Source organism: Cannabis sativa, chromosome 5 (genome assembly GCF_029168945.1).
Source record: "Cannabis sativa cultivar Pink pepper isolate KNU-18-1 chromosome 5, ASM2916894v1, whole genome shotgun sequence".
In the NCBI taxonomy this organism is placed as follows: Eukaryota; Viridiplantae; Streptophyta; class Magnoliopsida; order Rosales; family Cannabaceae; genus Cannabis; species Cannabis sativa.
Window position 1 is genome coordinate 30,095,435 of NC_083605.1, and position 12,267 is coordinate 30,107,701.

Sequence of the window (12,267 nt, forward strand, 5' to 3'; positions counted from 1 at the left end):
TAAGTTTCATATTGTAATTTCTTAGTATCTCAAACCACTCCGCAAGGTCTTTTGTGTGATCTCCACTTTTTATCAACTTCACCAACATATCATCGACGTAGACCTCCATGTTTCTTCCTATCTGTTTCACAAACATTTCATTTACTAGTTGTCAATACATTACCCCAGTGTTTTTCAAACCAAAAGGCATGACTTTATAACAATAAAGTCCCATGTTGGTTACGAAGCTTGTATGCCCTGATCAATCTGGTTATATCCAGAATATGCGTCCATGAACGTCATAAGCTCGTGTCCAGCAGTAGCATCCACTAACTGGTTGATTTTTGGTAGTGGAAAGCAATCCTTTGGACACACATTGTTTAAATGTGAGAAGTCGATACAAGTTCTCCAAGTTCCATTTAGTTTTGGGACAAGGATAGGATTGGATATCCACGAGGGATAAAATGCCTCGCGTATAAAGTCATTACTCAATAACTTATCCACTTCCTGCTTGAGTGCCCCTTGTCTCTTAAAATCCAAGGGCCGTCGCCTTTGTCTCTTGGCTGGGTAATTTGGGTCGATATTCAAGTGGTGACAGATAATCTTAGGGTTAATCCCTATCATATCTGAGTGGCTCCAGGCGAATTGATCCTGGTTTGCCCTTAAAAAACTTATTAGTTGCTATTTTAGTTTTCATCTAGGTTTTTCCCACTGAATACACACTTTGTGGGATTTTCTGGATATAAAATAACCTCTTCCGATTCCTCGATTGGTTTTAATTGGTTTTGTTCATCTTGAATCCGAGGATCAAGATCCTCATCCTGCTTCTCGCCTTCTTCAGTTGTGACTGCCATTAGTTGATGGCCAGCTTTTCTATTCTGTAGCTCTATCCGGTAGCATTCATGAGCCAGAAGTTGGTCACCTCGCACCACCCCTACACCTGTTGGTGTCTGAAACTTCAGGGATAGGTGTTTAATTGAACTAAGTGCACCTAGTCCCATTAACGCTGGTAGACCAAGCAGTATGTTGTAGGCCAACGACAGGTCGACAACTAGAAAGTCTTGCATTATGGTAGTGGATAAAGGCGTCTTGCCCACAGTTAATGGGAATTCAATTATCCCTTTACTTGCTACACTATCTTTTGTAAATCTGCACAGATTTACCATGCATGGTTTTAACTTTGCTTTCTCCAGTCCCATTTTCTTTAGTGTATCCTTATAAAGGATATTCATTGAACTTCCATTATCCACCAACACCCTCTTTATTCTTTTATTGGTGAGTAGGATTGTGATCACGAGCGGGTCGACGTGAGGGTACCTCAAGTGTTTTGTGTCTTCCCCTAAAAACACAATTGGAGGTTCCTCAGCCTTGGCTCTCTTAGATGATTCTGAAGCAAAGGTTGATTGCTCGTTCTTAACTTCCTTAACATATCTCCTTTAGGCATTGTTACTTTCTCCTGCGGGATGTGGCCCTCTCGAGATAACTAAAGTGTCCTCCCCTTCAACAGGAGGAGGTTGTAATCCTTGGTCACCCGGGTTATTGGGCAGATTTGGCTGGTTTTGTCCATTGCTTTGTCATTTCACATATTGCCAGAAGTAACCATGCGAGATGAGGCTTTCTATCTTGTCTTTCAATTGACGACATTCTTCTATCGTATGCCCTATATCCTTATGGAATTTACAAAATTTCATTGCATTCCTTTTATGCCTCGCATGTCTCATGGGCTTAGGTTTGCGGAATGCGACCCTGTGCACATGTGCGAGGTAGATATTTTTCTGAGTTTCATTAAGCTCGGTATAAATAGTGTAGATTAGCACGTACTTGTCGTGCTTTTTCTAATTTTTCTTATCTTTCGCAAGTTCCTTAGAGTCGTCTTTCCTCTTTGTACTAGAGCCTCTTGGATTGTCAACCTTTGTCAAGACGGTACTTGTCGAGACAGTGCTGGGTTTACCTCCCGAGCCAATATTTAACAAATTCATCTCTTTCCTTGATTCCTCTTTTCGAACAAACATCTGAGCTCTCTCATTGAACTCACTGATGTTTTTCATTGGGCGGCCCTGCAAATCATCCAACAGTTCGCCTCTAGTCATCGAGAGATCAGTTGTGATCCTTACTTGAAGAGCAGTAAGTTGGATACTGTCGTTCAAGTTTCTAACCCTTGCAGCAGCTGTACTGAAATGACTTAAGTAGGCCTTAAGCACTACTTTATGTTAGTAAGGGAAGACGTTTCAGGTCACCTGTCTCTTGCTGCCTAGAACTGTTTCTTGAAGTCTTTAGATAGTTGTTCCCAAGAGGTGATCGAGTGATGGGTGAATTTGTTGAACCAGCTGCTCGCTGCCCCAACTAGCGAGGTAGGGAATAAAATACAGCCTAAGTTATTCATAACATTGCTAGCTCACATGATGGTATTAAAATTATTTAGGTGAGCGACCGGATCCATAGTCTCATCATATGACGAGACGTGAGGGTTTTTAAATCCCTGAAAAATTCAACACTCATAATGTTTGGATGGAAAGGCTCAGGTTCTTCGTCTGAGTCGTAACCAGGTAGTTTCCCATATTCCCCATCTTGGTATCTCCTGAATTTATCCTCCAAATCAATGATTCGCAATTGGATAGGATCCTCTTGCTTTTGATTGAGTTGTTGACGTAATTTAGGCTTTTCTGGTTCAATTGCTCACAAAGATCCAACCGTTCTAGATCATAATTACTTATAGATCTCGTCCTTGAATAACTCTCCATTCTAGTTGTGCCCGTACTCTCTCGATCATTACTACGATGAGTTCTATCCCCTCCTCGCGTAGATCGACTATGACCTCGCGATCTTGTACATCTCGAACTAAAACTTGCTTCGTCATGTACGGGCCTTCTCCTTTGGGAACGAGTTGATACATGTCCCCTTCTGGGGTTTGTATATGCCCCTTCCCTATCAGTGCGAGAAGGACGTTGATGATGTCTCGGGGGCAATCCACTTGTCGTAGGTTGAGTCTCAGGATCTCTCTCGTTACCACGAGGGATTTCTTATTCCCTAATCCGAGGTTGCCTTCTACTCACATTTCTACGAGAAGACTCTTATATAAATCACGATTTCCATTCCCTAGGTTGTAAATCCCCGGGGTCTCCGTGGTACTTCTTGACGCGGTGCCTGGTCATTGGGTTGTTCTGTTGGAAATTATTTTACCAGGATCTAGATTTACTAACAAGTATGTTTGATTAACAATCTAATATGAATTCTAACAATGAAAATAAACACATATAAAGTTTAGAAAACCTTACAGTGGGTGTAGCGGAATATTATGACTCCTTCCATTCAGATCTCTAGCCCTTGATTCCTTTCTGTAGCAGAGCATAATCAAGATCTGAATCTGGATCTTCTTTTCTCCTTCTTTGATGCAGATTTTCCATAGTCTTACATACTATGATTGAGATACCACTTGATGTGTGTGGGCACTACTCATCACTCAAGGTTTCAAAATTTAGAGAGAAGAAAAGAGAGAGAGGCGTGTGGCTTTCTGAGAGAAACTAAATGATCAAAGTTGTGTGTAAGTTGTTTGTTTCCTGAAGCCAACACTTTCTATTTATAGAAAACCCTCTAGGTTTAGGTTAGAATTGTATGGCATTAAAATAATAGAAACTACAAATGGTATTTCCTAGTGCATGTGGCCGGCCATACAAAGGGAATTGGGCCTCACTTTGCAACTTTCCCATTTTGTTATTTTCCATTCCTATTTTCTCAAAAATGTTAATTTTCCAATTTAACCTTTTAAATGCCAATTCTAATTATTTAATAACTTGAAAATAATTATTAAATAATATTGTCATTTAATATATTTATTAATTTAGACATGTAAAGTCTCTTAATTAATAAATAAACCTAAAATCTATTTTCTTTACAATTTCGCCCTTGCTTAGTGAAAATTCATAAAGTAGACATAGTCTAACTTTAGAATTATAATTGATTAATTAAAATCAATTAACTGAGTCTTACAAGCAGTATGGTCTCAACTAGTATGGGACAATGGGTCTATATAACCGAGCTTCCAATAAGTCGAACCGAATTTACCAAGTAAATTCCCTAACTTATTAATTCCTTGTTGAATCCACACTTAGAACTTGGAATTGCACTCTCAGTCATATAGAACGCTCTATATGTTCCATGATATAGACACGTCATTAGTTATCCATTGTTATAACCCTAATGTGATCAATGACCCTCTAATAGATGATCTACATTGAAAAGGCAATACTGTTACCGCTACACATTCAATGTATTTTATCCTTAAAACACTTACCTAATGTGATCAATGACCCTCGAAGGATATCAACGTTTCACTTCTAAGTTCCTATAGAAGTTATAGATTCCATATTTATGGTAGCGCTCCCACTCAATTATACTATCATGTTCCCAAAATGTACGTATCACCCTGACCCAAAAGTAGGCTTAACTAACAAATCAAAGAACATGTATAGTACTCTTGAGATCGAACTTACGCATATCAGGATTAAGGTCATTTGATCTAGGATCAACAGGTGATATTTAATTGAATAGATATTACGGTAAGTTTTAATATATCTAATCAAAGTTCAATATCGGTCCCTTCCGATGTATACTCCATACATCCGATACTGGTGGTCCCTTCCGATGTATACTCCATACATCCGATACTGGTAAACTTTGTCAATGTCCTGGAAAGGACATAACACTTTTCCAAGGGGTAAGAATACCTATCGCTGATTATACCATGTCAGTCTAAATCCAGTGTTCTGACAAATCAGGGAATAAACTTTTGAACATATAATTAAGATTATATTCCACTGTGCTGACAACACTATAATCTTTAACAAGCTCATATGTTCTAGACTTAATGTTGGAAATTATTTTACCAGGATCTTAGATCTACTCACAAGTATGTTGATTAACACCCTAAATATGAAATTTCTAAAACGATGAAATAAACACATATAAAGTTTGAGAAACCTTACATTGGGTGCAGCGGAATATAATGACTCCTTCCGTTCAGATATCTAGCCCTTGATTCCTTTCTGTAGCAGAGCATTATCAATATCTAAACTTGGATCTCTTTCTCTAATTCTTTAGTGTTGAAACTCCTTCTTGCTGAAAGTCTTTCTTCACGATCTTCCTCACTATGGTTGAGGTATCACTTGCTGTATGTGGGCACTATTCTCACACTAAGAATTTCGAAATTTCAATGAAGAAGAAAGAGGAGAAGAGGTCGGGCAAAGATAGGGAGAGAGAGAGAGAGAGGCTCAATTTTTTCTGAATCAGAAGTGTGAAATTTAAGTGTCAATTTCCTGAAGCCTTCACTATCTATTTATAGCATTCCACTAGGGTTAGATTTGTATTATTTGGCATTAAAATAATGAAAATATCAGAGGCAAAAACCCTACAAAAGTGGCCGGCCATACAAAGTGGATTTGGGCCTCACTTTTGCAATTTTGCAGTTTTATCTTTTCTCCATCTGATTTTCTCAAAAACGCCAATTTTCAAATTCAACAATTTAAATGCCAATTCTAACTATTTAATAACTATAAATAATTATTAAATAATATTGTCATTTATCATATTTATTAATTGAACCATACAAAGTATCATAATTAACAAATATGCCCCTAAAACTCTTTCTTTACAATTTCGCTCTTACTTAGTGAAAAATTCACAAATAGACATAGTCTAATTTGAGAATTGTAATTGATTAATCAAAACCAATTATATGAGTCTTACAAGCAATATTATCTCAACTAGTGGGGGACCATGGGTCTATATAACCGAGCTTCCAATAAGCAGCTCAAGAATTTATAACCTAAATTCACTGACTTATTAATTCTTCGTTGAATCCACGCATAGAACTTAGAATTGCACTCTCAGTATATAGAATGCTCTATATGTTCCACCATATAGACACATCATTAGTTATCCATTGTTATAATCCTAATTTGATCAATGATCCTCTATATGAATGATCTACACTGTAAAAGGATTAGATTACCGTTACACCCTACAATGTATTTTATCCTTAAAACACTTAACCCCCTATAAATGATATTTCAGCTTATGTGAAATGAGATCTCCACCATTTATTTTCGTTTGGTCAAGCTCGAAGGAGATCATCCTTTACTTACTATTCTCCAGATAGAAGCTATAGATTCCATGTTTATGTTAGTGTTCCCACTCAATTGCACTACCGTGTTCCCAAAATGTACGTATCACCCTGACCCAAAAGTAGGCTTAACTAACAAATCAAAGAACACAAATAGCCTCTTGAGATTGAGCCTAATCATAACAGGATTAGGATCATTTGATCTAGGATCAACTAGGCGATATTGACTTGAATAGATATTACGGTAAGTTTAATAAATCTAAGTCAAAGTTCAATATTGGTCCCTTTCGATGCATACTCCATGCATCCAACCTGAGCTTTACTTTAACCAATGCTCTGGAAAGAACATAGCACTTCTCCAAATGCAAGTAAACTCTGTTGTAGATTATCATATCAGTAAAACCCTGTGTCTGATAAATCTAGGAAACTTTATTCACATAGTCATGTTTACTTTCCAATGTGTTGACAGCACAATAAACAGGATCAAGTATGTGAAAAGGGTTTCAGACGAATTCATACATTATGTACATATAATCATGAAATAAATCATGTGAACCATGCAACATTAAATGTTATTTCTGATCTATATTGATAAGTAAATCTGATTATATTGAAATGAGTTTTATTTAGGGCATAAAACCCAACAAACTCCCACTTGCAGTAATATAAAACAAAATGTGCATTTCAAATAATCTCACCACCTTGATATACAAATCAAGTGTAGTAGTAGTAAACTCCTCGTAATAGGATCTGAAAGGTTGAATTAAACACAACCTTTTCTCCACCATTACTCTTCCTTAATCACAAAATCATTGATAATGTGAAATTCCTCTCTATATGTCTACTCTCTTGGGATACTGGATTCTATACCTTTGGCAACTACTTCTTGGTTATTCAGGAAGTAACACTAGTAGTTAAGGCAATTTGGAATGGTGCCAAAAATGTATAGAACTTTCCTTAGGCTGAATAAGTACCTTTCCTGCAACTTTAACATTCAGTCTCTCTCTGGTAGACCTAGAGACTTCAGATAGGTTTTACACTTCCCCAAAATCACTATTCCACCCCCAGATCTTATCAGAAAGATTTTCTAGCACAAAGGCAAATTTCGAAATCTGATATGGTGTAGTCTAAGAGTTTTAAACACACCCTTATAGACTAACATATAGTTCCTCTTCTTTATCTTAAGATTTACTTGATTGTCTTCCAATGTTCCTCTCCTGGATTAATCTGATACCTACTCATTACTCCCACTCAACAGCAAGTGTCTGGTCTAAGGCATACTAAAGCATATCTGAGACCTCTCACTGTTGATATAAGAAATTCTTTCATGGCTTTATCTTTTCTGGAATAGTTGAGACTTTTCCTTAGATAAATATAATCTATGCCTAGAAGTTGAGAAGCTTCTATAGATTGCCATTAGAAAGAAAATGCTTCAGCATCTTACTAAAGTAAGTTGCTTGCATTAGAGTAAGTAATTACCAGGTATACCACAAGCCATAGGTTTAGATAAACTCAAACCTATAATACTAGGAACAGGAAGTTTGTTAAGTCCATAGAATAGACTTATTAACTAAAATTTCCTTTTATGTCCTTGTAATAGAAAGTTTAGGTTGCTCCATGTGAATGGATTAAACCATAGTTCTATTGGCTTTTCTTCTTAGTTTCTTATCTTGACAATCCATTACTTGTTTAAACTTACAATGGATTTTAATCACTAGTGTCTCCCAAGTCATGAGAAGGTAAGTTTCTAGAAACTCTCCCACTACGACAAGGTACCGTGAATTATGTTTAAGAAAACTAAATGGTATTGACCTCTTCGGTTGTGACAAGACAACAGAGGCAGTGGGATCATCATATGTCATATAAGATGGTAGAACACTTTTGGAATCAAGAAAAAATATCTCCTTTATTTTCTACTTTATTTTCAGACTTAGTCATTATCTTAGAAAAGTAGTATTTGTTTAAATAAATACTTTCTTATCTATTGACTATGGGATGGTCCACCCCTTATCACTTAGAATAGCTAACAAACCATGGTTAACAGTTCTAGCTTTTCTTAAGATTTTGATTAGGTCATCCATGAATCTAGTAATGATTTACATTAAGTATACAACCATTACATCATTCTGAAATTGTATTACCATAGAAGGTCTTAGGCAAAAACTAGTAAGTAATCATCAACATGCAACTCGAAATTTCTGGGGAGGTAAGTTTGGATATAATTCAAAAATCAATTTAATGATCTTTGAACTGCATATCTACTAACTATTTCTCAACCCCTATTAGTTCGCAAGATCTTTAACCACTTACCTTAATGGTTTTAACCATTGCTAGAAATTAATGAAATTTTTAAACATTTCAAATTTCTTTTCATAAGGTATAATCTAGAGTTATCGTTTTAAGAATACAACGGAAAACTCATATCCACCCCTGAATATACATCCATCTGCGAATGAGATGAACTACTTTCAGTGGATATAGGCATATTAACTCTTTGCAGAGATTGATCTTGTCAAAACCACTATGAACAAGATACAAATGCCATAGATTAATAAAAAATGTGGTTGAGTCTTTTGATGACTTAGGTATAGTTACATCAAAGACTTCTTAGAATAGTGCAAGCGGGTCCTGGTCACAGAATACTAAACTCATATTCCATACAGTTTGAATCCATTAATAGAAGCTGGATATTAAACACTTGGAAAGTGTAACTGTATTGCTTCCTAGAAATAGAAATATAAGAACATTTCTGTTTGGAATCTAAAATTAAAGTCAAAGACTTAAATTTATACCAAATATAATGAGTAATTCTATCTTGGACCACCACTACTAATTTAACTCTAAGTCAGATTTGCCCATACAAGTAGGAGATTTCTAAGATTGAGGATTTATATCAATTTGGATTAGAATTTCGGGATTATAATCATATGCGTCATTTATTTTCTAAAGAGAAAAATTAGAATGACATGAAATGATATATATAAACCATTCATCCAATGATATGTTATTGAGCTAATTCGAAATGAATAAGCTAAGAGGAATTAGGATAATTTCGTTTATAAATAAGAATCCAACGATGCTTCGATTAGCGACAGCCAAAGTAATCTTATTTAGACAATCTTCTTGTTTCATATCGTAAAAATACTAGTCTAAGGTGTCATCAATTGATGAACAGCTAGATGTCGCATATACAATATTTATCTTTCGAGATCTAACACTATTATGTATGTCTAATGGTGAAAATCCATTAGGGATTTATCTCATTAGATAAACAAACCAAGTTAGACCAACCATGAAGATTCGAAATTAAACTACAACTTAATAATAGAAAATAACATGGTTCAATATAAATTCATACCCAATTCAGAAATTATTAAACATATAGCAAGTAGGAATGACAAGTGAAAATACTAAAACATGCAATCCTAAATAATTTCCAAGGTTTTCAACAAACTGATATCAGTGTCCCATTTAGGCGAGAGTCAAAGCTACCATTCATTGAATAGAGTTGTCAGCTCCTCTAAAATGTTAAACATTCTAGCAACCTTTTATTCGATCAAGATTGGAATTCAGCGTTGTCGCGTTTAGGCGAGAGTGAAGGCAATTCTATCTTATGAGCTTCCACCATTGTTTCATAATTTGCAAGTCAAATATGGTCGCCACCATTAGGGTGATGCATACCATATAAAACACTTACAAACTACTTATCTTTCGAGATTAAACGGTGTGAATTGCTAATGAACGTTCCTCCATTAGGGAGGATTACTCACTAATACAAACGCGATGTAAAACCAACAATAGAGATCGAATATCTTAATAATAAAGCTCATTATTTAAAGAGAGTTGTATTTTCTTTGATTCTCTTTATTTAATCTATTTATTTTAAATATATATTTATTTAATTAAAATTTCCAATTTAGAATGAAAAATTCTAAATATAAATTTTAATTTAATATATATAAATATTACTTAGATGGATATGAAAATAACATGAATTATTTCCATCTTAGCAATAATTTCCAATAAATATTTAGAAAAATATTCAATTTAAGTTGTTACAAAATTAATTTAAATTAATTTACAACTCAAATTTAATTTTCTATAAATATATATTGCATTTCGAAAAATTAAAGTATTCAAGGATACAATTTTCGAAAATGCATGTTAAAATAAAAAATAAATCCTGGAAAATTATTCTAATTTACTGTTGGCCCAAAATTAATTAGTAAAATTAATTTACAACAAAAAAAAATATAATTTTCCTATTTAATTAAATATATAAGAAAAATTTCAAATATTTAAGTATGATGATGAAAATAAACTTAAATATTAATTTTCTATTTAATTAAATACACTAGAAAAATACTTCAAGCAAAAACAGATAATATCTATCTAGATTTTCATGGACTAATTAATTCAATTTCTAATAATATATTTTAATTCAATTTATTTTAAATTAATCAATAAATGAAAAAAAAAATCATTGATTTAAGTTGGTCCAAAATTAAAATAAATAATTTACAACTTTAATCTATTTTTCAAATAAAATTTGAAATTCCAGTATTTAAGAAATGCAATTTCAAAATTTGATTAATAAAATAAAGAAAAAATATATTTCGAAAATTATTTAAATTTAGTTAAAAAAATAAATTTCAACTAAAAATAATTTTCTATTTAATTAAGTGTCATGAAAAAAGAAATATTTAACTATCATGATGAAAATCAACTTAGATATTTAATTTTCAAATTAATTAAATGTATTAAATTCAAGAAATAAATAATTAAGTGTAGAGAAGGCTTAATTATTAATCTCTAGTTTAATACTAGGAAAAATATACTTAAAATAAATTGTACCAAAATTAATTATTTAAATAATTAATTTCACAATGTATAATATTTTCCTATTTAATATTAGAAATAATAAGTATTCTAGAAATAACTATCTAGAAAATATCTTATTTGACTAAGTATCTTTTCCACAAATTTGAAAAAAAATATCTAATTTAAGTTGTATTAGAAAAAATCTAGAACTTAAATATTTTCAAATTTAAATTTAATTAAATATCAAAAATTAAGTTGTAACCACTTAATTTGAAAATATTCCATTTTAAGTTAATATTCGAAAAGATATCAACTTAAAAAAAAATATCTAAAGAATCTTAATAACCAATTCCTAAAATTCCTCAACTTAATTTTAAAATTTTAAATCCAAAAGATATTCAGATTTAAGCTGATTAGTTAGTGATAACTAATTATCAACTTAAATAGAAATATTTAATGAAAAATTTAAATTAAGCTTCAGAAAGAATCTAGATGGTTATAATTCTATATTTAATTAAATACAAGAAAATACATATAGTTTAGCTTAGAATAAAAATTCTTTAAACTATGGTTTTCTTAAATTAATTTCAAAAATAAATGAAATTAATTATGTTGCTAATCAATTTTATTAGGTTAAACTAATTTAATTAACCTAGTACAGTTATTCAAATCAGGCAAATGGGCCTTCACAATTGGGGTGGTTCATGTGAGGGAGTGCTGGGTTCAGTATGTCGTACCCACTACTATGGCTCCCAACTCTCACATAAGGCCCAAAAGAGAGGAATTTAACCTTAAAATGAACAACTGTTATTAATTGAATAGGCCCAAGACTAAATGGGCCTAAATAAAATATATCAAGAACTATGATATTTTATTTAGCAACAACAACCTACATGTTGGAAATTATTTTACCAGGATCTTAGATCTACTCACAAGTATGTTTATTAACACCCTAAATATGAACTTTCTAAAACGATGAAATAAACACGTATAAAGTTTAAGAAAGCTTACATTGGGTGCAGCGAAATTAAATGACTCCTTCCGTTCAGATCTCTAACCCTTGTATCCTTTCTGTAGCAGAGTATTATCAAGATCTGAACCTGGATCTCTTTCTCTGAATCTTTGATGCTGAAAGTCCTTTGCTGATGATCTTTCTTCACAATCTTCCTCACTATGATTGAGGTATTGCTTGCTGTGTGTGGGCACTACTCTAATCACTAAGGTAATTTCGAAATATGAAGGAAGAAGAGAGAGAGAGAGAGGGTGGCGGCCAAGGTAGAGAGAGAAAGGCTCAGGTTTTCTGATTCAGAAGTGTAATTTTCCTGAAGCCTTCACTACCTATTTATAGC